This window comes from Gorilla gorilla, chromosome 9 (genome assembly GCF_029281585.2).
Source record: "Gorilla gorilla gorilla isolate KB3781 chromosome 9, NHGRI_mGorGor1-v2.1_pri, whole genome shotgun sequence".
Classification (NCBI taxonomy): Eukaryota; Metazoa; Chordata; class Mammalia; order Primates; family Hominidae; genus Gorilla; species Gorilla gorilla.
This window is the reverse complement of record NC_073233.2, coordinates 93,705,787-93,733,342: the sequence shown is the minus strand read 5'-3', so window position 1 is coordinate 93,733,342 and position 27,556 is coordinate 93,705,787. Positions and strand designations below refer to the sequence as shown.

The 27,556-nt window shown below is 42.3% G+C and overlaps 1 protein-coding gene across 46 annotated transcripts in view; it reads left to right on the top strand.

Moving 5' to 3' along the window:
• SYTL2 (synaptotagmin like 2) overlaps nt 1–27,556 on the top strand; it is a 158,391-nt gene that overhangs the window by 20,810 nt on the left and 110,025 nt on the right. For 11 of the 46 annotated variants that reach the window (XM_063710747.1, XM_063710744.1, XM_055355618.2 and 8 more), the window contains exon 1: nt 20,846–21,075. The exons of 6 other annotated variants lie outside the window; for them this stretch is intronic. The gene's annotated coding sequence lies outside the window, so the exon portion shown is untranslated. Of the gene's footprint in view, nt 1–20,800; nt 21,076–27,556 lie in introns of those variants that run through there. 29 more of the 46 variants (XM_055355609.2, XM_019037444.4, XM_019037436.4 and 26 more) reach the window with 13 other exon arrangements.

Here is a 27,556-nt window from a genome sequence, read left to right as displayed (position 1 = left end):
ATTAGTAATACCCACCTCATATGGTTGTTATGAGGGTAACAAATGATGTACCCAAAGACTGACATAATGGAGCCTGGCAATGATAGATGCCCAATAAGTGGTAGCTTTTATTATTGTTTGCCAGATATGCCTCCTGAGTTCTGCAGAGTTGTGCCAACCAGTTTTTTTACACATATGCAATTTCAGCATACTCCTGTAGCATTTCAAATACAGAATAATGTAAAGAACTTTCAGCCCTTGATGAGTCACTATATAAAGATAATAATTAATGAGTTATTCCAGAAATTGTCATTTAAAAGTGATACAGACTTAAAACTAGGTAAAATTTACTTTTTAAAAATAAGCCAGCATGATGGTTTCATGGATGTATACCTATGTCAAAATTTATTAAGTTGTACATTTTAAGTATGTGCAGCTTATTATGTGTAGCTTCCAAGTTTGTTGCTTATGATTAGCTTATTTCTTATCACTCCTGAGTTTTATGTTGTGGTCAAATCTGTCCATCATTTTCCTTTATGGCTTTTGCAGTTAGTGTCTTGATATGCAAACAATTCTACACATTTAATGTATATATCTTTATGAGTTTGGACATATGCATACCCTACAATACTATCACCACAACCAAAGTACTAAACGTATCCATCACCTCCAGAATTTTTCTTGTGTTTTAAAAAATCTGTTTTTTTAAATAAGAAAAATATTAAGCCATCATCATGTATAATGAACTATGTGAATTAGTTCTACTGTTTAGGAACAAGTTTGATCATTTAATTTTTTTTTAACCAAAAGGATCTATTTCCATTATTTGGCTTCAACTTGAGGACAGTTTAATTGTTTTTCAGATGGGTTTTTCTCTTTGAGATTTGCTCTGCAGTTTGACCATCACTGCTGAAACTCCACTCCTCAAATGTAAATATTTGCTGAAGGTTAATCTTGCTTTGATAGTACAAAAGCAAACTTTCTACATTTTAAAGTTGGCAGGTGCTTTTCACAGTGGTGCCCTGAAAAATCTGCATAATGCCAGTTTCTTTTAAAGCTAGTATCCTTCATAGATCTGATACTGGTGAACTTGAGCCTTTTTCTGAAGAGTGACTACTTAAGCACACAATTGATGAATTATGAGTATCCACACATGACTCAATAGTCTGTATTTCTGCTATTGTTAAGGCAGCAACAATCTTTATTATTTATTTATTAACACCCATTGAATACACTCAACTTGGGTTAGCCAGCCCGAAGACCCATGAATAAAACCCCAGGGCGTAGAACTGAAAGTTGATCAAGAGCAAGTGCTGCTTCCATGAATCTGGCGAAGAATTTTGAGATATAGTGGCCTAGTTTTTGTTGCCCCCAAAGCTGACCCTAATGCAAGAACTTGGGATGTAGGTAGTTTTTTAAGGAAGTGATCCCAGGAAGCATAAATCAGGAAGTGGGGGATGTGGAGAGGGAAGGGAGAAATGTTAATTTAAAAATGTGTTAATGAGTAAGTTTCTGCTGCAGGAAACTGGGGTCCGTCTCACTAGGGATGCTGTAAGGACGCTGAAGGAAGAAGCTCCAAAATTGTCCCACCACGGGATAGAGAAGCTAGAGTATTTATCCACATATTCCTATCTTCATTGTTTGAAATATATCCCTGAGAATTAGGGGCATCTGTCCCTTTCTCCCACCCCTTTGTGGGCTGAGCAAACTCTTGTGAGCTGAAGAAAGTCCTAGACAAAGACACAAAGAGACATCAGCCATTGAGATAGAGCTGCAGGTAAACTCAGAGGTTGGACAAGGGGATATGTCTGGAGCATAAACACCACATGCTGCATGGAAGGTTTAGGATCTTTGATGTGACAGATTATCAATGCAAGGTGTCAATGAATGTGTAGTGGCATGGTTAAAGCAATGGGTTTATAAACTCTGAAGGAGTCCTTCACCATTTTTTTCTCAGAATGAAAATTGATGAAGTGCACAATTGGCTAGTCAACTCAGTTGTTTGGTATCCAGTAGGCCATTGGTTTTTAAAGCATGGTCTCCAGTCCTGCAACATCAGCATCACTTAAAATTAGTTAGGAATGAAATGAATAGGGGCCCACCACAGCCCTATTGACTCAGAAACTCTGGAGTGGTACTCAAAAATCTGTGCCAAGCCCTCCAAGAAATCTTGATACACACCGAAGTTTGAGAACGATTGATATAGACAAAACACTGTACTGTGAGACGTAACTTTATCCCAACCACAGGGTAGTTAACTGTGTATAAAGAGAACTGTTTGGTTTCTGGTCTTAGTTGGGTGTGAATATGGACAAATTAGTTGACATTTAGAAATTGTTTCCAATCTGTAAAATGAGAAGTTTGGATTAGTGTACTGCTGTTTCAAAGTTTTTTAAAGAAGTGGAATACCTACCTTCTTCCAAAGAAATTTTACTTGAAACATCAACCCTTATATACTAAAATGTCGGTATACAAGACATATAAAAACAGAGCTCCAGCATCATTAATCATCAGAGAAATGCAAATCAAAACTACAATGAGATACCATAGTACACCAGTCAGAATGGCAATTATTAAAAAATAACAGATGCTGGGGAGGCTGTGGAGAAAAGGAAACACTTATACACTGTTAGTGGGAATGCAAACCAGTTCAGCCACTGTGGAAAGCAGTTGAGAGGTTTCTCAAAGAACTTAAAACAGAACTACCATTTGACCCAGCAATCCCACTACTGGGTACATACCCAAAGGAAAGTGATTCATTCTATCAAAAAGACATGTGAACTTGTATGCTCATTTCAACACTACTCACAATAGCAAAGACATGGAATCAACCTACGTGCCCATCGACAGTGGATTGGATAAAGTAAATGTGGTACATATACACCATGGAATACCACACAGCCATAAAAAAGAACAAAATCATGTCCTTTGCAGCAACATGGATGGACCTGGAGACCATTATCCTAAGAACTGCATGCTATCACTTATAAATGGGAGCTAAATATTGAATACACATAAACATAAAGATGGGAACAATAGACACTCAGGACTACCAGATTAGGGAGGGAGCAGGGCATGGGCTTAAAAATCACCTATTTGGTACTATGCTTACTAACTGGTGACCGGATCATTTGTACCTCAAACTTCAGCATCACATAATATACCCCCATAACAAACCTGCACATTTACCCCTTAATCTATAATAAAAGTTGAAACTATAAAACAGACAAAACAAAAAAACACCAGAGCTCTTTTTTGGGTATAGTGGCCCAGTATCCTGTCTTCTTACCTTCCCTAAGGTGGCTTCCCAAGCACCGCTATGGATCTTCAGGGTTTCAAGAAGTATAGTTTGAGAACTACTGCGCTAGAAGACCAGGGTCCTACTGCAGTATAATCTGAGACAGCAGGCAGACTTAACCACTATTTACTTGATGATGACATTAACATAGACCTGGGATCACAAACCTTGGGTTCAAGGCCTTGGCTGTACCCCTACTAGCAGGACAACCATGGACAAATCATGTAGTCTGTGTGGCCTTAGCATCCTCATTTATTAAATGGCATTGACTCTGATTCCTGTCAAACCTATCTTGTCTCAACCTGGCTGTTGAGAGGATCAAATGAAATCATGCATGTGATTATAGTTTATAAATTGCTAAGTCTTGTTTAGTTGAAAGGGATTATTGTGGGAGAAATTATCCTTCCAGGTAGTTTTCCTGTAACCGGTGCCAAAGATAGGTAGAGATAGACAAAGAATGTAAATAGTTAAATGGTCTGTAGTTTCTGCCTTATCTTAGAGAGATGCAAATATAATTTTCCTTTTTAATTAAAAACCTGTTTACTATGATGAGTCACTTAAGCAGAGACTTGAGTTAACCGGTTGAATCATTCTACAAAGCTTGTAAAAGTAATGTTTGAGTAATACTATCTAAAGAGATCATTTTTCTTAACCATTTACTGCCTACATACTAATAATTCGAACATATTTTGGAATATGTTGACCTTAGTGTTTGCGGCTGCTTGCATATGCAGAAAAAATTTAGTATAAAATTAATTCATATTTATTTAGTTTATTTTTCTGTCAGATAAGTCTTCTGGGAGTGACTCATTCATCCACCACAGAGATGCCTGAGAAATACCAAACAGCATGTTTTATGGCTGTATTTTGCCATCAGGGAAGTTATAAATAATTCCTTGTGGAACTTTTAGAAGACGATCAAGTAGGAACGCCAAACGTAGTCTCTACAGTTAGCTAGTAGTCAGGTTGAAGACCTATTTATTTCCAAACCCTCAGGATGGCAGAGGGTTAAGATAATGTCTGAAAACTGTCATCCTAAGAAACAGATATTTGCCAGTAACTCTCAATGGCCACATTGAGGTTGCCTGGACCTAGCAACTTTTTGTGAGTGTGTTTCACTTTGCATTTGCTAAACGCATTCTTATCACTACCTAGATCTTCAACCTAACCTTTGACTGTTGTACTCCAGTCAAAACTCTCTGAGTGGGAATCAACACAGACTTGACAAGGATTTTCTTATGACTACCCCATATCTGGGTGGAGGGGCTGTCAACATTTCTGAACCTTGGAGCTAGCTAGGAAGACATGGAACAAGCTTCCTGTAAGTGTGCTCATTCACTCATTCAAAAAAGAGACAGATACCCAGAACTTACTATTTATAAGGCACTGTGCTGGCCACAGTGGACAAAACAGGCCTTTGCTAAGATCCGTAGAATATGGAGGAGTTGGCAGGCAGGAATTAAGGGTGGGGAGACAAAGAAGCATGGAGGGGAGCAGAGAGTGCTTCCAGCAGAGAGAACAGCACCTGGAAAGGCCCAGAAAAGAATGAATGGCATATTCTGAAGACTGAAGAGAGACCACAATAGATAAAGTACAGGGAGCCATAGGGGTAGTGAGGTGAGCTGGTGCCAGATGCTGGAGGACCTTGTCATCATGGGGTCCCTTTTCCTCATTTCTTTAAAGCTAGGACTGGTGCAGAGCAGTGCTTCCCAACTGCTCCCTGGAATCCAGTGGGGTCCACCTAGGGGCCTCAGAGGGCCTTGGGGAATAGAGGTGGGAAGGGAATGGCTCTGGGATCCAACTTCTGCCTCAATAACAACAGCATTGCTAATATCCATTTCAAATGTTGGGGAGCTGAGTAAGATTACATTGGAAGACAGGGCTCCATGGATTAAAAAAATGATTGAAAGCCACCAGGTCCCCTCTGGCTCTGACATCCTTGGATAATAGTATTCCATGCTGATCTCTCTGAGACTATGCTGTCTGGGTTACTGGGTCCTTCGGCTTATTATCTCCTAAGGAGGAGCCCATTCCTGGCTGAAAACACTCAGGGTTATGGTGCGAGCAAAGGTCCTGGGACTTGCTAGCCTGTTTTTCACAGAACTTTCAGAAATGGTCCCTGAAATTTCACTTTCCCACTTTCACTGTTCATCTCTTCATGTCAGCAGGAGAGAAGACCTTCCGGCAGGATTCATACCTGCCTTCACGAGGAGCGAATGTGTTGTGATGCTGAGTCCCTGCCGACTGTGAACTAGAGCTTTATAGCACATCCACCTCCAGGCTGAAGGGAGTTAAATGAGCATGGGTAGTAACTTCTCCTAAAGTCAGAGCTCTCTCTCTGACATACCGTTAGAGGCTCAGCAAATATCAGCAGAATTGTTTGCTTTCTGTTTCTCCCCAGCCCCTTGTCCTCCAGACGCTGGCTCCCTAGACCAGCACAGCCTGTTTTAGCTTCTCTCTCACCTGACTCCCCTGGACTTGATTTCTTGTCTCCTTGACCTCTGGACATTGCCTCAAGACCAGGCTCCTGGTCTGAAATTCAACCTTTGCTCACATACACATGGAATCTGCAGACTGTCTCTGCACAGATGGATTGAGGGCCTGGCTCCTCTGATGCAGAGCAGCCTGGCCATCTGCCCAAACCCTCACAGACAGTGGTCCTAATTTAGGGAATCAGTTTAGACACTACTTGACAGCTCTGCCTTCCCCAGCCGCTCCCAGCTGCAGCCACTAGATGTCTTCCAGCAGGAGACAGGCCTCCTCAGTCCTCCTGTGCATCCTGACATAAGCAGTGCTTTTCAATGTTTAATGTCAAAAGAATCACCTGGGGATCTGGCCAAAATTATAGGTCTGGGGTGGGGCCAGAGAGCCTGCATTTCTAAGACGTTCCCAGGGAATATCAATGTTCATGAACTCCACTTTGAGTAATAAGAAAGAGAATGTGAATAGACTAGCAGCCTCAGCCTCACCTGAGAATGGGATCTGGAATTAGTTCTTGTTTTTCACTTATTAGTACACATTTATTAAACACTCTTTCTCTCCGTGGCAGTTGCTGTGCTGCTAAGACCCATTCTTTGCTTTCAAGGAGCTTACAATCTAACAGAATAATATTTCCGTCACTCAATTCTCACAAGATCCCTATGAAATCATGATTGGTGCCATTTTATACATAAGGAAACAGTCTTAGAGAAGTTAAGAGATTTGTGAAAGATTACACTAATGGGAAATGACAGCCTGGATTCCAGTTAAAACATTGCTCTGGCTCTGGGCCTTCATGCTTTGTAGGATATCTCATGCACCTTTTTCTTGATATTTTTGTGCTGCCCAAATCCATACAGTTGTGTTTCTGCCTCAGTTTCCTTGCCTAACACTTTAGTTGTGGATTAGGCTGAGCTCTGCTCCAACCCTCTTCCCCAAATCTTGCTAGAGATCAGGGACCCAGCTCTTTCCAGTCTTTCCTCACCTACCCATCCCCTGTGGGGTCTTCCTATAGATAGTCCAGTTGCTTGGAAACACAAACCATTGCTCCATGTTGCAAAATAGCTTCTAGGAACTAGCCAGGGAAATGTTCTCTTCCCTCTATAACTCAACCTCATGGTCCTTTAGAGCTGCACACTCAGCATCAGGCACTTCAGAACATAAGTAAGCTATGTATTAGGCATAGTGAACAAAGAAGGAAGTGACACTGATTTATGCAGTATTCATTCTCCAGCCTCTTAACCCAGGGCAATACACTAATGATCCAGACACCCTTTTCCTAGGGATGGACGTAGCAGCTAGTGGAGCTCCTGAAGTGGCTTGTCCCAAACCCTATCTCAGCTGTGCTAGTCTCTCTGCCAGCGCTCTAGGGAGAGCAGAAAGGGTGGGATAGATTCTGGAGGAGTCGTCTTCGCAGGATAAATGTTACACAGGCCATAGCAGCTCTCCTCTGTGGTCATGGCTTTGACTTCTCCTAGTGCCCGCACTTTCTTTTCCCCTGCCCTGCTAAGCAGGACCTGCTTCTCAAGCAAGCAAGGAGCTTACTTTCTATTGGCTCCCTTACTCATTTAGTTTTCCTGGAGGACAGGGAAAAGGAGAAATCTTTGCTATGGCCTCAACTATTTTATTTTAGAATGGCAGAATTTAGAAATAGTTAGGAATTGAGAAAGGTATAATTGCCAGTTCTCACTGACCATTGCAATATTTTCTGTTACTCAATACAAACCATTCTACCCCAAGACACAGTGTGACTTTTAGTGGGAAATCTTCAGTGAAATTCTATAAACCATACCCAGGCTGATCCTTTCTTTCACTCTAATCTCTCAAGGAAGATGATCATAAAGCAGATCTTAGGTAAATCTTCTGTGGATGTTATGTCATTTTGAATGATGCCTCCTGCTTGTATAAATGTTCCTTCCCTCCTCACACACACCCAACAGACAGTAATACCCATCCCGCACAAACCCAAGTTTGCCATGGACCTTCAGACCCTGTAGTTTAATGTCAGCTGGATGCTCTGATCCTACCCTCTCCAATCTTTTTCCCCACCTCTGTCTGTATTGCTGAGGCCCCAGCATATACTACTCAGCAGCCTGCTGGAGGAGTTACATGATTAGACTGTTTTAACCACATCATAGTTAAAACAGTGCTCTGTAAGTCACTGAGACTCCATTTGCACTCACCCGCACTCAGACAAAATGTAAACATGTTCATGGGCGGCAGTGTGGTGGCCTGTGGTTTCCTTTAATTCAAAGTTAAAGTCCCATTCAGGGTTTCCCATGGTTTCTTTGCAAGTCCCAGAATTGTTATTTGTTTACTCTGAACATGAAGGTGGCTGATGGAAGTTCAACCTGACTAACCACAGCATCCTGTAGTCAGCACATAGATGATTGGAGCTTACGTAGAGTTTACATGCATCTTGAAAACTTTTGAGTGTTATTTGAGCTAGTGCCTTAAGAAGTAACCCGGAGTAAAATCTTAAAGCTTTGCATCAATATTTTCTTTTTGGTATTCCACTCAAATATAAAAGGTCTTGTGGTCCAACTCTATAATTTTTGACTGTACAATTTTGGCAATTTCCAGGCATTTTTCTATGGAAAATTCCTTTGAACCCAGTAACGGATACTTAGTAGTATTGATAGAATTGACCTCAAGTGTTTTAAAAATAGGAAACTTAAAGAAACAAAAAGGGAAATAAATTAGTACATTTTAGATGTTTTAAAAGTGGATTAAAGTACTAATATAAAGCATAACGTGTAAACTATATCTACCTTCTTTCAAGTCCACATGCTATTTCTTGCCTTAGAAATTTGTAAATGATCTTAATGTAGAAAGTATCTGACTGAAGACTGTGCAAGCTGGCAGCTGCTAGACTACTAAAATCTTGAATTTTACTATTGGTGAATGTCAGCCGGCAACATGTACTTGATATTCTATTTAAGGCTATTGGCACACTAGAAGATAATCTAGGACTCAGCACATTTCCCAAACACTCATCAATTATTTATTCATTCTACAAACATATCCAGTGCCTACTATGTGTCAGAAACTGCTTTGGATTTTAAGCCTTAAAATGATGAAAAAGACAATGTTTCTGCCTGCATGGAACTTATATTCTAGTGGAGGCTCAAATGTTTGTTAGTTGAGTAAGTGAATAAATGAAGGAGGGTGGCAAGAGGGAGGAGGCTGGGACTGGGCTGGATTGTGGTGAAAGCAACCAGTGTTCCATGATAATGCCTGAGGGCTTAGTCATAGCCACAAGATTAGGTCCAAGTGTTTAAGCCAGCGTGGCGACCTTACCATTCTCTTCACACTCAGAGGCCTACAAGGATGCCCTGTCTCCATATTCAAGTGCTTGCTTGGGAAGTCGTTGCTTTTTGCACCTCCATCCTCCCTTTTGCATGCACTTGTTCCTTAATGTTGCATTAGTTACAGTCCTACTCCCTGTCAGCTTGTCCCTCCTCTCTGCCAGGCTCTTTGGATTGATACTTCTTTGGCCTGGCTGTGGATTCCTCTCCTTGCCTTTGTCCCTAAATACTTTCCTTGGGATTCCTTCTTGTCTTTATCTACTACTTTCCCCAGCTAATGGCCAGATCTATCCCAATCTGAGCACAGCTATAGTTTCTGGTTTGAAGCCTTAGATACTCCCTGACCTAGTGGGAAATCAGATATCAGGGAGCGGAACTTAGCAGCAGCAGTTTCCAGACAGTGATGGCTCTCAGATCCAGGCAGGCAGCAAGGCTGAGTTTGCAGGGGTTCATCTAATTTGGAATAGGACCACAACTAGGAGGAGGAGGTTGACAGGAGAAGGTCAATGGCTCAGGGATTCAAGACAGGTTCTCTGCCCTGGCAGAATAACTAAAGTGTAGAGCAAATAGTAAGATCCAGTCTTATAGATGCTTGAGCATGGCCAAGGTTGGGGCAAGGCTGTACCTTGCTGCACAGGGGTGGGCTCCAAGCTCATTTTTTGTTAGCAGTAGCCATTCCAGACCCCATGACTAGGAGTCCGAGATCATTGATCTGGTAGTCTGCTTACACCTGAGACTCACAGAGAAAACTGGCTGAAAGAACAGACTTTGAGAGGAGACAGACTAGGGTGCGAATCCCTTCACCTCTCTGATCCTTAGTATTCTCACCTGTAAAATGGGAGTGGTAACACCTGCCTTACAGGGATGTGGTAAGGATTCAATGAATTTGGTATAACTATTAGATCTCTTTGAAATGGAAGGCAGATAAATGAGTCTTTGAGCACCTAGGGCTCTCTATGAGGCCCAACTAAGGATGGAGATGGCCAGGGCCCCAGTGCTGGTGTGGCTGGCTCTGCTGCCACTGGCAGGGTCTAGCACAGTCATTCAGGTAGAGCTGTTCAAGAGCAACAACACCCAGTGGGTGTGCTCTCCCACTGGATTCTGGGGAGTGGTTGGATGTTGGCTCATTCATCTCTGCCACATGCTCATGTGTATATAGTAATCTTATGTTTGTCTTGGCTCTGCTGTGAGCACACTACCTCTCTGGGTACTGAATCTACTTCCTTTAATCTCAAAAAACATTGACCAAAAACTGAAAATGGACATATATATAGCTCCTGTCCCTGAGTCCGTTCCACATACTTAAGCTTCTTTCATTCTTCTGCTCAGAAATCTTCAGTTGCTTGTTATGTTTAACTGTACCATTGCTGGACTTTCCAGGCCTTTTATAATCTGATTTTAACATGTCTGGCCATTCTGCTCCCTTCGCTTCCTAACACTCCCCTTCTTTGTCCCACTGGAACCTGTGTCTCTCAATCACGGCTTGCTCCTCCCAGCTCTGGTGCCTTCACCTCCAGTTGTCCCTGTTATTCCTCTTTTAAAAATCCTACTCTTTCTTCAACGTGGCTCAAGTCTCACCTTTCCCTTTTTTGACTCCTGGAATCCTTATTGGTCTACATGTCTCTGAACTCCTGTGATACTTAATATTTTAGAATCTATAAGATGCTCTAAACTGAAGATAAACCATTACTTTATGTACCATTAGAAAAACACTTCTAATTAAACTGGCAGTTGTAGAATGCAGAACACATCCTTATTTCAGAAATGTTAAGCTATAAAAAAGATGTGCATCTTAGAATCAATGAAATATGGTAACTAGTGTGGATATTATTCATAATTAATAGGTGTTATCACTGTTTCAGAGTTGCCTGTTTATTTCTCTGACTCACCCACTAGAAAGTACACTTCATGAGGACAGACTTCATGCCTGGCTCATTCACTGTTGTATCCCCCAGCATGCAGCACCCTGCCTGGCACTCAATAAATGATTGGATAAATGGATTTCTAAAGTGATTGAAAAGTTCCTTGAAGGCAGGGATTATGCATTGAACTCTTATATGTCTCCTAAAGTATACTTACTTTAAAAATTGAGATATAACATGCATGTAGTAAAGTGCCCAAATCTTAAGTGTGCAGCCTAAAGTCTTTTTACATATGTATACATCTCTCAAATGAAGATGTAGAACGTTTTCTTGTGGTATGTTTCCCAGTGCTGAGGAATAGGAGATACACATCAGTATTTATCAATACTTATTGATTGATTAAATAGGCTTTAGCAACCCCTGTATACCTCAGATGCAACTATTTTTCCTAGTTTAATGGCTCTTAAACTCTCGTACATGCCAGAATCACCTGGAAGGCTTACAGAAGCGCAGACTGCTTGGCCTCACCCCCAGAGTTAGAATGTCTGTGGTAGAGCCTGATAATCTGCTTTTCTAACATGTTCCCAGGTGATGCTGATGCTGCTTCTATGGGGCGGAAAATAGATTCTTTTTCTGGGTATTAAATGTCTTCCAAATCAGGTGCTCACTCTAGGCAGGGGTTCTTTATCTTTATTTTGCCATGGGCAGTCTGGGAAGTTTGGTAAAACCCATGTGCTCCTTCTCAGAATAATGTTTCTAAATGAAATAAAATAAAATACCCAGGATTACATAGAAAATCAATTATATTTAAATCGTTGTTCAAATTATTTTAAAGTTATTTTTAAAAATTTAGTATTTACAATATCTGCAACAAGTCAACTGTAGTGTTAAATAAAAAATGTGAGATTTCTATTGGTGATAAAGTTGCATCTACTGATAATACTACCGTGGGTTGTTGCTTACATTTATAATGGAAGGAAATGCTAAATTTCAAATAGGCATTGATGAAAATAAAGAACCTAGGTTAGGAATCCTTGCCATGCTGCAATCTAAAATGAAATGATCTGCCCTTTGTATTTGGTGAAGTTCTCAAAAATTCAATTCAGTGCAGTGTCCCTCATGCAGAGACAGTGATGCTGGACATTCAGAGAGAGGAATAAGATACTGTCTCTTCCCTTATTCATGAAACTTCCATTTTGGAGAGTGAACACCAAAATATAAACAATAATTAAAGTGGAGTGTTACATATGCAGAAATACAAGAATGCACAAAGCATGTAAGTAGAAGATGGAATGATTTATGTTAGAGCATGAGAGAGAGGGATGAGATCTCAGTTAACTAGAATCCAGTTGAATGGAAGTTGTGGCAGCAGACTGTTACATTGGTGGTCCCTGATGAAACCTGCTTCCAGATATTCAGGCCCTCCCACATTGATACTGAACTTGGCTACAAAACCTGCTTTGGCCAAATGAACATTAGCAAGCATGACATAAACACTTGCACATTGAGGCTTGACTCTTGCAATGCTTGGGATCCAGCAGCCATGTGAAAAGCTTAGGCTAAATTACCGAATGAGAGGCCATGTGGGCAGAGGCCTAGGAGGAGGAGAGACCATCTTGGGGGTTCCACCCTCAGCTGAGCTCTCAGCTGAATGCAGCCGCATAAGGAATCCCAAGTAGTGAGTGCGTCAACAGAACCATCCAACCCACAGAATCGTGAGAAATTATAAATCATCATTTAACCACTGCATTTTGGAGTGGTTTGCAGCAAGCATACCAATAGATAACTGAAACAGTTGTTTTAAATTTCTTTAATATTTTTCCTTTTCCATTTGTCTTTTAAAGATGCAGAGGGTAACATAATCTGAAGCAGAGATTTTTCTGCAAACAAGTAAGCACAATTTTCAGAAAAGCTACTAGTATTTTATACATTTAAACCCTATAAGATCTATGACTAGAGAATTGATATGAAAATTATGACAGGTAAATTTAAATGCTGATCTTCAGAGAGTGACTGTCTTAAAAATCATAAACTCTTAAAACCTGGGATTTTGAGCTGAAGAGATCTTGGAATCTATGCAGCCTGACTTCTTATTTTTAGAGATAAGGACACCGAGGCAGGAGAGGTTAAATGACGTATTCAAGGCCACACAGTATGTTGTTAGCAGGGTGCAGAAGAGAAGACAAATCTCTGACTTCAAATTCAGTATCTTTTAATAAATACAAAATATTAGCCGGGTATGGTGGTGCATGCTTATAGTCCCAGCTACTCTGGAGGCTGAGGTGGGAGGAATGCTTGAGTTCGGGAGGTCAAGGCTGCAGTGAACTATGATCACACCACTTCCCTGCAGCATGGGTGATAGAGCGAGACCCTGTCTTAAATAAATAAATAAATAGATAGATAGATAGATAGATAGTAATTTATACATGACCATGATCTTATTTACATTTTTACTATAGGAAAGTGGATATTTTTATCCATCCTTTCCAATTTTTATTGATGGAAAATCTGAGATTCAGAGTTGAAGAGACCTGCTGATTTTTACTTAAAACCAGAACTAGATTCTTGGCCATATGACCCCCTGGTCCAGGGCTTTTTACTTACGTTGTCTGTGATATTCAATATAAAAAGCAAGGAAATAAACTATTTTTAAAAGAGAATCAACAGCAAACCCTAATCTGATTCATCTTTGAATTCTTCATAGCAATATACCATATATAATGGTCATTCAATAAATATTTATAATATGAAATAAGTACATGAATAAGTAATTTAATAAACAAGGGATGTAACAAAATTATGTTTCATGTGTATGTCTCATGTGCACCACGCACTTCATCCTTGAAGTGTATGGTTAATCAAAGTTCCTCTGGCCAGGCACGGTGGCTCACGCCTGTAATACCAGCACTTTGGGAGGCTGGGGCAGGTGGATCACTTGAGGTCACGAGTTCAAGACTAGTCTGACCAACATGGTGAAACCCTGTCTCTACTAAAAATACAAAAATTAGCTGGGCATGGTGGTGCACGCCTGTGATTCTAACTACTTGGGAGGCTGAGCCAAGAAAATCACTGAATCCGGGAGGTAGAGGTTGCAGTGAGCCAAGATCACACCACTGCACTCCATCCTGGACCACAGAGTGAGACTCTGTCTCAAAAAAAAAAAAAAAAAAAAGACACAAAGGTCCTTCTATACTTGAAAAGAAACAGGGGATAAAAACCCCAGTCAGTAGCAATGATAACATTTTGTAATTATTGTGCTTTGAATTCTAAAGCAGAGTAACTAACACAGCTGTAAGATCTTTCAACATGACTCTCTTATCCTGTATGCAATAACTCACAAGTCCCTCTGTGGATGTGGCACCATGGTAGGAAGGAGGTGATGGGAGAACTTGCCACTGAAACAATGAGAAATAGAGCTGACTGCCTCTTCTCCCAAGTGGGAAAACTGAGGTAGGGAATGTACCCAGTCAGCTTCAAGCAGGCCTTTCCAAAAGAAATATAATATAAGCCACATATTTAATTTAAAATATTCTAGTAGCCACACTAAAAAGTAAAAATAAACAGATGAAATTAATTTTCATAACATATATCATTTAATATATTCAAAATATCATTTCAACATGTAATCAATACAAAATTATTGATGAGGGGTGTGTGTGTGTATATATTTTACACTTACAGTACATCTCAATCTAGACTAGTCACTAGCCCCAGGGGGCTGGTGGCTACCATTTTAAACAGCACAGGCTGTGTATCCTTGGGTAAGTAACTACCCTCATATAACTCAGCTTCTCATCTGTAACCACTGAGAGCTGCTTAGATGATTACATGAAATAATGGGTATACACGAATTTAGTCTAGTTCCTGGCAGGTAGGACGTACTCAAATAGTAGTAGCTGTAATAATCTACCAGGATCTCACTTTGTCACACAAGTGCTAACCCCATTCTGGATTATTTTAAAAAGTTAGTAAGAGTCACTACACAGATTACTGTTTTCTCTTCTGCAGTAGGTGCAGAGGGGCTCTTAGGTAAGATGAATTTCAAAGATTAAATAAATAAAACTAAAAAGGTCATGGGTTATGACATTATAACCAGACTTCTTCTACCAGAAAGACTCTCTTATAAGATGGTCTTTTTTTTTTTTTTTTTTTGAGACAGGGTTTTGCTCTGTCACCCGGGCTGGAAAGTTTAGTGGCATGATCATGGCTCACTGTAGCCTTGACCTCCTGGGCTCAAGTGATCCTCCCACCTCAGTCTCCTGAGTAGCTGGGACCACAGGCATGTGCCACCACGTCCAGCTATTTTTTATTTTTATTTTTTGTAGAGAACTAGTCTCACTATGCTGCCCAGGCTGGTCTCAAACTCCAGGGCTCAAGTGTTCTTACTGCTTCAGTGTCCCAAAGTGTTGGTATTACAGGTGTGAGCCACCGTACCCAGCCATTCTAACCATTTATAAATGTACAGTTCTATGGTATGAAGTACAGTCACATTGTTTTGCAATGTGTATGCAGAACATCTCCAGAACTTTCTCATTGTCCCACACTGAGACTCTGTATCCATTAAACAGTAACTCCCTATTACCTTCTCCTCCCTAGCCCCTGGTAACAACTATTCTACTTTCTGTCTCTTTGCTTTTGAATATTCTAGGTACCTCATATAAGTGGAGGTCCTCTATTTTTTGAAGTAATATTTGTTTTTTTCATTAAACAAAATAACAAAATCTGTTCTAAAACAGTTATAGAGGAAACCTAGAGGTTTTTAAAAAAGTGTAATGTTGACAGTCACAGATGAAAGACACTGAAGTAATAACTAATGATGATGACACATACATATCTGAGGGAAGTGATCACTACGAAAGTTGTTCTTTACTTTTTCTTTTTCTTTCCTTATTTTTTAATTTATTGAGAAGGAGTCTCACTCTGTCACCCAGGCTGGAGTGCAGTGGCGTGATCTCGGCTCACTGCAACCTCTGCCTCCCAGGTTCAAGTGATTCTCCTGCCTCAGCCTCTCGAGTAGCTGAGATTACAGGCATGCACCACCACACCTGGCTAATTTTTTGTACTTTTGGTAGAGATGGGGTTTTACCATGTTGTCTAGGGTGGTCTCGAACTCCTGAGCTCAAGCAATCCACCAGCCTTGGCTTCCCAAAGTGCTGGGATTACAGGAATGAGTCACCGTGCCCGGCCAGTTTTTCTTTACTTTTTAAAGGAAGGCCATATGAAAATACATACACAGGTTATAAATTATAATATATGAGATTGTTGCTCATAAAGATGATACATAATGATGCCACAGTTTTCATGAATATATGAAATACCTCTGGTGTAGTAGATCCGTGGGTCCTAACCTTGACTTTGTTATTTGCAATTTGGCCTTGGTTTAAGGGCCTGATCCTCTCATGTGCCTCCTATCTTCATCTGTAAAATGCAGACACTAATAGCTGTGCTTCCTACATCATAGGGTTGAATGAAGATCAAACAAGATAATCAAAGTGAAAGGGCTTCGAAAAATACAAAGAGCTGTAGAAGTTCAAGGCATTATTAAAGACTGTGGAGAGATTGCTAACACAATTTGATTCAAGGCCAAAGTTTTATACTTTTGAAAGTTAAAAGAATATTCAGTATTTACAAATTATTTAAAAAACCAAATTCTTGCTTTGGTGACTCAGTACCATGACTAAATTGTGTTTTAAATGCTGTACATTTGATACGTAAGTGGTATAAGTCATCTAACCACATTACCATGCCAGATATAATTATATAGCATTTTAGCAATATCTACAATTTCTGGTGGTTAAGAAGTTATAAATTCACATAGCTTAAAGACAAAGTCATGTCTTTAAGAGAAAGGTTCTTTTACTTTTTCATTGTGGCAAAAGTGCTGCTCTTTGTAACATGCATACTATGAGAGACCTGTTTGTCAATGCAACTTATCAAGCATTTATTTAGTGCCTATTGTGTATAAGTCATTTTGGGTATCAATGAGGTGGGGAGAAGGATGGAGGTGGTAAGAAGAAATACAAGAGAAAGAAGGGGTCCCAGAAGTGGGTGAGCTTTAAAACTAGTAGGGAGTGGCAGATGCTGTGACAAGTAACTATAAAGACAGGATGAAATCAATGCCAAGAAAATGCTTGAGGAATACACCATGGGAATTGGAGAGGTTGCAAGGATTAATTTATTCAGTCTAGGAGGGAGAATCTGGTGACACTTGTCCTAGGCCTTGATGCATAAGAAGGATTCCTTGGGTCAGAAACAGAGGGAAGGATATTTCAAGCTTGAAGGAACCACACCTAGCTTATGCTACCAATAAATATTTACTTACTAGCTGATAAAACTAAACAATTTAGCAATGTGCCTGTGACTCTACAAAGTCACAGGTGGTGTTGGGTGGTGTTAGGGGTTAAATTTCAGATTATCATTTAAAAGCACCAGCTTTCCACAATTCCAAGAGGGCAGCTCAGAGAGTGGTCATACACAATTCTGCAAACAATATTCCATTTTGTTCAGTTCCATAGAGCTACAAGAATCTTATCCTTGTTCAGACAGGGGTTCTCAACTTAAATAAGTCTACCTACAAAACTCTTTCAGGCCCATGCCCTACCTGCAGTTTTCTAAGCTCACTTCTACTCCTGTCCCAGTTAGTTTTCACAGATCCAGCACCAACCTTTACATGTAGGTTTAGTTTTTTCCAGGATTACATTTCCCCTTTCCAATATATTAGTTACAGTCACATACACTGAAGGAGGGGGACAATAAAAGCTTACATTCAAATGTGACCAAGGTAGATGTTGAAGGAGGGCTACAAGTTAGGTCACCTGGAAGGGGTGACAGAAAACTGGGGTGCAGAGAGGCAGGCAGAGGCATGGAGATTATTCTTTCCAAAAACTATAATAACTCTCTTCCAACCATTATCACACCATTAGCTAACATGAATTGAGATCTTACCTTGGGCCAGGCAATATGCTATATGTGTTATGTGTTATCTCCTTGGCATGGGGCAGGTAATGTGACTACTTCTATTTTATAGAAGAACAATCGCTAACAGAAGTTAAGTGACTTAGGCTGGGTGCAGTGGCTCACGCCCGTAATCCCAACACTTAGAGATGCTGAGGCGGGCAGATCACTTCAGCTCAAGAGGTCAACATTGCGAAACCACGTCTCTACTAAGAATACAATAATTAACTGGGCGAGGTGGTGTGTGCTTGTAGTCCCAGCTACCTGGAAGGCTGAGGTGGGAGGATGGCTTGAGCCTGGGAGGTTGAGGCTGCAGTGCGCTGTGTTTGTGCCACTGCCTGGGCAACAAAGTGAGACCCTGCCAAAGAAGGAAAGAAGGAAGGAAGGAAGGAAGGAAGGAAGGAAAGGAGGGAGGGAGGGAGGGAGGAGACTTGTCTAAAGTCACCCAGAGAAAGAAGGAAATTAAGTGACTTGTCCAAAGTCACCCAGCGAGTTCTGTGGTAGAGCCAGGAGATACACCAAAGTCTGTGCATTTAACCTTACACTGTGCTACCCCTACCCTCTTGCCTTCCCCTTCAATGTCAACCTGGAATTCTCTAAAGTTTAAGTGTCACTTATATGTAAACCATTTTGAAGGGTTCCTATGGGATAAGTGGAACAGGCCATTGCTGACTTGATATGATCGTGTTAACCAAGGCTTTTTCAGGGCTCTATATGTGCAAGGCATCATGCTAAACATGTGCATCTTCTTTTAATCTTCACAGTAGGCCTGAGAGAGCAGTGCAATTATTTTCTCTCTAACAAATGAGCAAACTGAAGCACAGGGAGGTTGAGTAATTGGTCTAAGGTCTTATTAGAAATTGACATTTCTAACAGCATTTGGATCTTGGCCAAGAGCTCTAAGATTTAGTCTCTGAGCCATACAAGATTTAGACGAATTGGGAGCCATAACAAGACCCTGCCTTAAAATTTATCCCCCACTTGCCTGCCCCACAACCTGAAGCAAGGATCCTGTGACCCTCTCTAGCATTTAGGCATTGCTATTTGTTTCCAGGGGAGGAGTGATACTGGGAACAGCATGTATTTAGTTCCTTCAAAGTCCTATGCCAGGTGATGCAAGGCACCCAGAGGTGAGCAAGACCCAGTGCCTGCCCTCCAGAGCTAGAGAGGGGCAGGAAGGGGATAACCAAGGCAGGTGCAATCAACAATAAAAGTGAAGTACCAAAAGCATCTGAGGTCATGCTACTCCCCTGCCTAAAATCATTCGCCAGCAGCCATCACCAACAGGACACAGCCTGCTTCCCTCAGCAAGGCAGGTACAGCCACTCCTCCAACATCTGCCCAGCTACCTCCTTAGCTTCATCTCTGCCTCATTGTCCCAAATCCTGTGCAATAGCCGTGAGATATGACAGGCATCTCCATGTCTCTGCCTGCCTCTCTGCGCCCAGTCTTCTGTCACCCCTTCAATCTGACCTAATTTGTAGCCCTCCTTCAAGACCTACCTTGGTCACATTTGTATTTTTTATTGTCCCCCTCCTTCAGCGTAGTGACTCTACAACACTTTGTAAACCTATTATAACACTTACCCTAAAATGAAATTATTTACAAATTTGTCTCTTCAAAGGCAAGACCAGTGGCTTATTCCTCTTTTGCATGTGGCATGCTCACCCAGCACAGGGACACACCAGGCTCTCAAAGGCTGGAGGAAGCCAGAACACATCTCTGCACAGTGCCAGCACTCTTGGGCCAGGCTAGCAGCCTGCACTGGGCACTAAGTGAAGCCCTTGGGGATAAGTATTTGTAAGTTTGGGAGAAGGAGGACCTTTGGAAGAACCAAAGGCAGACCTGGGCCACCCTCAGTTGAATGGACAACACTAGTCCAGGAGATGATAAGGAAAAAGGCTTTAAGGTTCATCTCCTTCAGAGGTTTGCCTGGGCTGGCCCCATCATGGGTAACTTGTAAAAAATAGGTCGTGATACAATTTTTAAATTATTTTATTTTTTTGAGACAGAGTCTTGCTCTGTCACCCAGGATGGAGTGCAGTGGTGCGATCTTGGCTCACTGCAGCCTCCACCTCTCGGGTTAAAGCGATTCTCCTGCCTCAGCTTCCTAAGTAGTTGGGACTACGGGCGCTCGCCACCACACCCGGCTAATTTTTCTTTTTTCTTTTTTTTTTTCCTAATTAGAACAGAGTTTTGCTATGTTGGCTGGGCTGGTCCCGAACTCCTGACCTCAGGTTATCCACCTGCCTCGGCCTCCCATAATGCTGGGATTACAGGTGTGAGCCACCGCGCCCGACCACAATATTGTATTTACTGTATTGCATTGTCTGCCTCCCTGCCACACAGCGTCTTCCAGGAGCTTACCAGTCCTCTGTGCATACCCCAGTAAGTAGCTCAGGCAGTACATGACGCCCTCACCTTTCTCTAGGTATTATTGTATTTTAAAGCATCACTTCATTTAGTCCTCTCAACAACTTTTTTTCCCCCCTTCTTCTTCTATTTCACATGTGAGGAAATTGACGTCCCGAGGGTTAAAGCAAGTTACCCCATGACCGGGCTCCATACCCTCCGCGCCCTCTTCCCTGCGCGGTGGCTGTCCCCTCTCGGAGTGCAGAGGCTCCTAGTGCTCCACACTCTCGGGCTCCAAGGCCCCCTAACGCGCCGTGATAAAAATAATAATAACAATAACAACAGTGCTGCTTGATTTGCACAGAAAACAAGTTGTTTCGGGGCAAGGTACACTTGAGAAGGAGGCTAGGAACCGGAGAGAAGCAGCAGGCGGGGGCGGAGGGCGAAGGGAGGGAAGGGAAGAGGGCAGGGGCTGGCAGGCGCTGGGTGCCGGGCGAGGAGGCCGGGGCGGGCCGGGGCGGGGAGCGGGCGAAGCGCCATTGGCCCGAGCACCCGGGACCGGCCCCACCGCACCGCCCGCCGCGGGGCGGGGGTAGCGGGGAGGGACTCGCGCACGCCGCTCTGCGTTGACAGTGCCGGGCGACACCCGGGCTGTGCCGCGCGCCTGCGAGCCGGGCAGAGCCGCCAGCGTCCGTCGGGAGAGTGAAGGCTTGCAACGCCTTGCCCGGGGGAAGGTAACGCGCCGCGCCCGGGGCTGCGCGGTTTGCACCGCCAGGCCGAGGGCTGGGAGCCAGAAGACAAGAGAGACGGCGAGGCGCGCTCCCTGCCCGGCAGCGACTCGGAGGTGCGCACTCGGGTTCCAGTCTCTACTTGGCCCACTCGCTGTGTTACCTCGGGCAACTTTGTTTCCCTCTCTTGGTCTCTGCTTCCTCCTCTGTTAAGTGAGGGAGGTGGTGTAGAATGTTGTTCCTTAGTCTTCCCAGTTCTAAAATGGGAACTGCGTTTTGGCACCGGGAAAGCTCCTTTCCTCAGTTTCCCACCTACTCCAGAGCCACCTCCGCTGCCCAGGCGGCCAGGAAGCTGGGATGCCCGGGTAGGCGAGGGTTCTGCTGAGCTATCGCGTTTTCTAGGGCTTTCAGGGACTGACCTGGGCTTGGGGCTGGGTGCTGGGGAGACCTGGCTGCAGAGTAACTGCCCCCAGATTGCTCAGGTGCAGAAAGGTAGGAGCGTCAGGACCTGTTTACAGGTGGGGTGTTGGGAAGGGCCGGCCAGGGGATGATGATTTCTCCTTTGAAAATAAGACGTGTTTTGGAGTTCTCTTCCATACCCACACCTCGTCCCACGGCGAGCTATAAACTACACGAGTGGGCTTTATCATCCTTTGAATTGGAAAAGCGACTGTTTTTAGCGTCTAAGACACAGGGCTCCACCAGCATATAGGAAGTGGGTCTCTCTTTCTCTGCACCCATCCTGCCGCGTCTTCCCTTTCCTTCCTCCTCTGTTTATAAATCCTCTTTGACCTTGAGGGGCTCCACTTCCTGCCTTAATGAAAAGTTCTTCTTTTCATTTAATGCTGGTTTGTGACCAGCAGCCTCCAGGGCTTTGGGCTCAGGGTTGAGATAGAAACCTAGATAAGAACAGGCTATGAATCACCCTGTCAGCCCTCTGAGCCACACAGCCCGGCAGGGATGTGCAGAGGAAGCCCGGTGGGGCTTCAGACAGACAGACCCTGGAAGGTGGGGTGGATGCAAACTGCCATCCAGCTTCCCGTCCCCTTGTTGGCAGCCATTCCCCACCAGGATGGTGACCCCTGCTGTCTGCTGGATGGAGCAGCCAGATGAGTAGGATGATTGAAAGGAGCTGAGGATTTGGCTGGATTTCTATGGAAGGTCTCCAGCATTTCCCTTCCCTCACTTTCCTCCACCTCTGAAGTTCTGCCCCTTCTCACCCTTAGTGTGGTATCCAGGTGAAATCAGATTGCAGAACCCATCAAGAGCAGCTAGGAAGGAGAAGAGAAGGTGTGGGGACGGCAGCAGGGCAATGTTGACTGCTGTTTAGTGGGCACTTACTATGGGCCAGACACTTCTTTGTATGTAATATATCCTTAATTCTCACAAAGCCACATGAGGGGTGATGTACTATACCCTATTTTATAGGTGAGAAACAGGTTCAGAAAGATTGCTTCCTTTAGTGACTTAGCTAGGAAATAGCATAGCTGGAATTCAAATCCAATCTCTGATTCTAAAACCTGTGTTCTTTACACTGTCTTTGTGCTCCTTAAGTAAGAGCAAGCTGGAATAAGGAGAGCAAAAATGTCTAACATTATTGAGTTCTCACCAGGTGTCAGGCACTATGCAAAACATCTTAGAGCTATTATGTCATTTATGGTGCAGGAGTTTCCGTTATTCTGGAGGTAATCTGTGACTGCCTTAGCCTCTCAGCAGCAGTCCTGTTCTAGAAGGCCTACCCTAATCCTGCCCAGCTGCTAGTGCGTGGGTGGGGCAGGGCCCTGTTTGCTTTATCCTAGAGGTGGTTTGGGGTCTAATGAAAGATTGATTGTCCACATCTGACCCGTTAGCCCTAACCGTTGGCTGGTGAATGATTCCACTGTCCCCTAAGAGGCCTTTTTCAGGTTTTGCTCAATAAACATTTGTGGAATGAATGAATTAGCACCTTGTGCAGAGTGGTCTGCTGCCTTGTAGAAATGTGAGGCAGCCTAGGGGAAGCCCAGGTTCCACCATCTTCAAAACCCAGATGCTAGTCTAGGTGTTTCTCCTCTTTGGGCAAGGGAGGTAGGGTGAACTGTGCCTGTATAGGCTTCCAGAGCTCCCTGGGAATATGTTTGCTTGTCACCTGTTTTACAAAGAATTTTTAAACATACAGTAGATGAAGAAAAATGTGGCTTTTTTTTTTTTAAATTAAGAGGAAAACTTACTTGGTATTAATGAGGTTGTCACTGTCTCAAAAGTTGGGGGGATAAGATTATAATGTTTGTCTTAGGGCTTACCAAACTTTTCCATAGAAGATCCTGCAATGGAAAAGAAGACCAACACATGCTCCTGTGCTTATGCAATTTTTTCATTTGATTTCATAATATATGGACTTTGATTTAAAAATATAAAATTTTTTCTTCGAAACATATGAATAAAACTGGTGTCCTGGCAGATTGTTATGTATTCTTAGGGGCTTCGAGTACCCAGATGGAGAAGTAGGACCAAGGTTCTAGAGGGCTTAGACTACTGTTTGAATTTTCCACTCTCTGGTTCACAGTAATAGAGCTTCTCTAGTCCCTGGGGAGACGTCCACTTTTTTCCCATTTTTCAGAATGAAGAATGTTTTAAAAATAAAAATATCCTTTATTTTCTTATTACCAAAACTAAACATATTCATTGCAGAAAAAAATATAAGATCCAGATTAACATTAATAATAATATCAGGCCGGGTGCGGTGGCTAATGCCTGGAATCCCAGCACTTTGGGAGGCCGAGGCAGGTAGATCACAAGGTCAGGAGTTCGAGACCAGCCTGGCCAATATAGTGAAACCCCATCTCTACTGAAAATACAAAACTTAGCTGGGCGTGGTGGCATGCGCCTGTAGTCCCAGCTGCTCAGGAGGCTGAGGCAGGAGAATCTTTTGAACCCGGGAGGCAGAGGTTGCAGTGAGCTGAGATCACGCCACTGTACTCCAGCCTGGGTGACAGAGCAAGACTCCATCTCAAATAATAATAATAATAATAATGACATCAATACATCTATACTCAAATAATTAAAGCAAAACTTGGGATATAGCCTTCCAAATCTTTTTCTTTGCATCTATATTAACAAATTTTAAAAACACACACACAAATACAGCCCTTTTGACTGAATTATTGTCAGAGCTAAGAGCCATCTCAGATTGTTTTTGAAAGAATGTAGAGAAAAAATCATGAATAATTAAAAGCATCATGAAGGTTAATCTTGTTTGTGAGCCCTGAAGTTCACCCCTCATAATTTCCCTGTATTTATCTTGTGGGAGAGATGAGTGCTGGGCCATGGGGCTGCTGTTGAAAATGCAGGGTCAAGCTGTACTCTTGCTAAACATCTCAAATATGACAGAAAAGGTAGCTCTTTAGTGTTGCTGATGTGCAAAATTTGAGCAGAAAATTAAAAAACTAATTTGCACAGTAATTTGCAGAAAATTCAGGAGGGTCCTAGAGAAAGTCATTGCCCCAGCATTGCATTTTATTACCTATGTGACCTTGGGCAAGACAGATGGCTTCTCTGAGCTGGTTTCCTCTTTTATAAATTGATGATAATAAACAAATTCTATCCTCACTTACCAGAATCACTATAAGGATCAAGTGTCAGGTGTTATTGTTTGTTACTTGGATTGCATGCATGTGTGTATGCTATTAATATTTTAAAAATGTTTAAACATAGAGGCAATAAGACATTATCAGTCTTTATAAAATCCTGGAATCCAACTGTTGGTATTAGTAGGACTTAATCATGATGTAAATGCTCTATTGGGACTCAAGTTTTCTTCAAAGAATGTAGGTTTCCTTGGTGGCTAGTATCTCATTCATCCTTATCACAATCCTGAACAGAAGAGGACAGAAGATAGTCCCATTTTATAGAATGAAAGCAGGCTTGCCACTCAAGGGAATTGTTCAGTTACACAGGGAGTCTCAGAGCTCCTGGGAGCTGTCTTGACTTGCCCTAAGCGAGGCAGAGGCTTGCTAGGAGGAAGCAATGAGAGCCACTGGAAAGGCAGTGTACCCATGGGGTCATGTGAGTGCCAGTAGCCATTGCCTCAAGGACTGCTCTCAGGCATATGCCGTGCTCCTGGCCGCTCTGAGGAGACAATGGGCCCTGCACTGGGAGGCAGGTGGCTTGGTTTCAACTTCTGCATCTGTCAAAGACAATCTGTGCAATCTGGGTTTAGTCACACTTTCTCCCTGAGCCTTGGTTTCCTTATAAAGTTAGAGAATTGGACCAGATGAGGGTCCTTCTAGTCTTAAAAATCTGATTCTGGGTTGTTTTCTATTCATGGTTTCCCAAGTTGAAGTCTGGTAGAGAATTTCCACATCCAGATGAATAAGAGATGAGAAAATGTTTCTACTTTCTGTTGCTTCAAGCTTTTGACGCCTCCTCCTGATTTTCTAAGGGTCTCCTCTATTGACTGCCTTCATGCAGAACACATGATCCACAGATCATTGAGAGGAGAGTGGTTTCTGCTTATTTATTTTTTATTATTAATCTATAACCTCTTGAGATTGTTAGGAAAACTGCTTTAAGGGAATTTTGGGGAAGGTAGGTTGACAGAAATACGGTATAATGAAAGCAGGTTTAAAAAATGGTAATAAAGCCATGTGTTTCACTAAGTATTTGCCTCTAAAGTCACTACATACAGTATTTTTGCCTAGTGCCCATTTGGGCACTTGGACCTGTGCTAGGACTTTTGCAGAATGTGGGAGAAGCACATGACCTCACTCTTAAGTGGCTCAGAGCTGGAGAGGGGGAGAAAGAGAAGGAAAAAGGGAGCAAAGACATGTGCAGCTATGATTGGAATAGGATGGAGATGAAAAGAACAATTTGGGAAAAGATTGAGCCCCTGAGGGCTCAGACTTTGTGGTTTATTTCTGTATCCACATAGCCTGGCACTGTTCCTGGCACTCAATGGGAACTTAGTATAAGTATTTTAAATTAATTAATAAATCAACAAATAAAAGAATGAATGAATCACTCTGCTGAAATGTGGTGCAGTGTCCTCAGATTACTGCAGTGACTTCTTCACCTATGTAAACTACCTGCAACCTACAAAAACACTTTCCTATGTGTTATCCCTTGTATTGATGATTGAGATAAAAGAAGGCCAAAATAAGAGCATTTCCTAATCTTATACTTTCTAAACACTTTGTAGCTACTAGTATAGATTTGGTTTATTATTCCAAGATAAGTTGTCCTCTTTCTATAAATGCATCAATAAATATTTGGGGGTAGGTAGATATAAGACGTAGCAAACAATTCCACATATTTGCCTTCTGAGTTAGAGGGGGAAAGAAAGGTATCAGTTGATTTCTGAGTGAATATAAGTTTCTTTTTTTCCCTTGCAGAAGCATTGTTTTACTGTAAGTCTTGACAGAAGGGATGCCAGCACCACTAGCTTCTGATTGGACAGATGTGTTTTGTGCTGCCATCCCTCCCGGCCACAGGCGCCTGGACTCTCCTACCTCTGGCTGAGTCACTTGATTAAAACACAGGGCTTTGAGGCTGAGGGCATGAGCTGGATCCCAGGCAAGCTAAGTTGCTCAGTCAAATCTATTGCCTGACAATTCCCATTCCCTTTGCCAGTGATCTGTGTTGGGAGGAAGGCTGAGCTGTATTGTGTTAGATTTCTTAGGGCAGATTCTTTACCACGTTGGTTTTAGACTAGTCATTTGAGTTTTATAAGTAAAAGGTTTGGGTTTTCAGTTTTGTTTTTTTTTTAATAGAGATGGGATCTCACTGTGTTGCTCAGGCTGGTCTTGAACTCCTGGGCTCAAGCAGTCTTCCCACCTTGGCCACCCAAAACACTGGGGTTACAGGCATAAGCCACCACACTTGGCCCTTTTTCTTTTAGTTATAGTCTAGGGTTGTTTCAGTTATGCCATTTTGGGACACATTCAGGGTTTTCATCCTGAGACCTTTGCTATCCCCAAGACTGCAACTATTGTCATAGCATGTAATTCCCTCCATGTGTCTATAAAATGAGAATGATTGGATTTGTTTGACAAGATTGTTTAGAGGATTAAATGAGGTCCTGTATTTAATGAAAACCAGCAAAAGCAGATTGAGATGCTGTGCTGGGTGGTTGACCAAAGACTTACCAGCCAAGGACTCACGACTTCATTCCTTTCTGGTGCTACTATTGATTTAGCTACAATTTCTACATGACTTCTTCAAGGTAAGTTATGAATAGTTGGAGCCACCGGCATTCAAATACAAATACGATAGATCTACTGCTGTTATGGCACCTAGAGGTAGTAACTGGTTATGTAGGATTCATTTTATTCAGTTATTTTAAAGGTATTTTACCTGATCTGTATTTTTGGTTGCTAATGTAACATATTATATCACGTCTAATTGCTTCAGACTGAAAAACAGTCTGAAGCAAGTGAATGATGAAGATGTCTGACATTTATTGAGCACTTACTATGTACCAGGCAGTATTCCAAGCACTATACCTACATCAATTTATTTAATCCTCACAATAATCTATTATTGATACTATTTTTGGTACTATGATTGTTTCTACTTTATGATGAGGAAATTGAGGCCCATATAATTTAAATAAGTTGCCCAAGG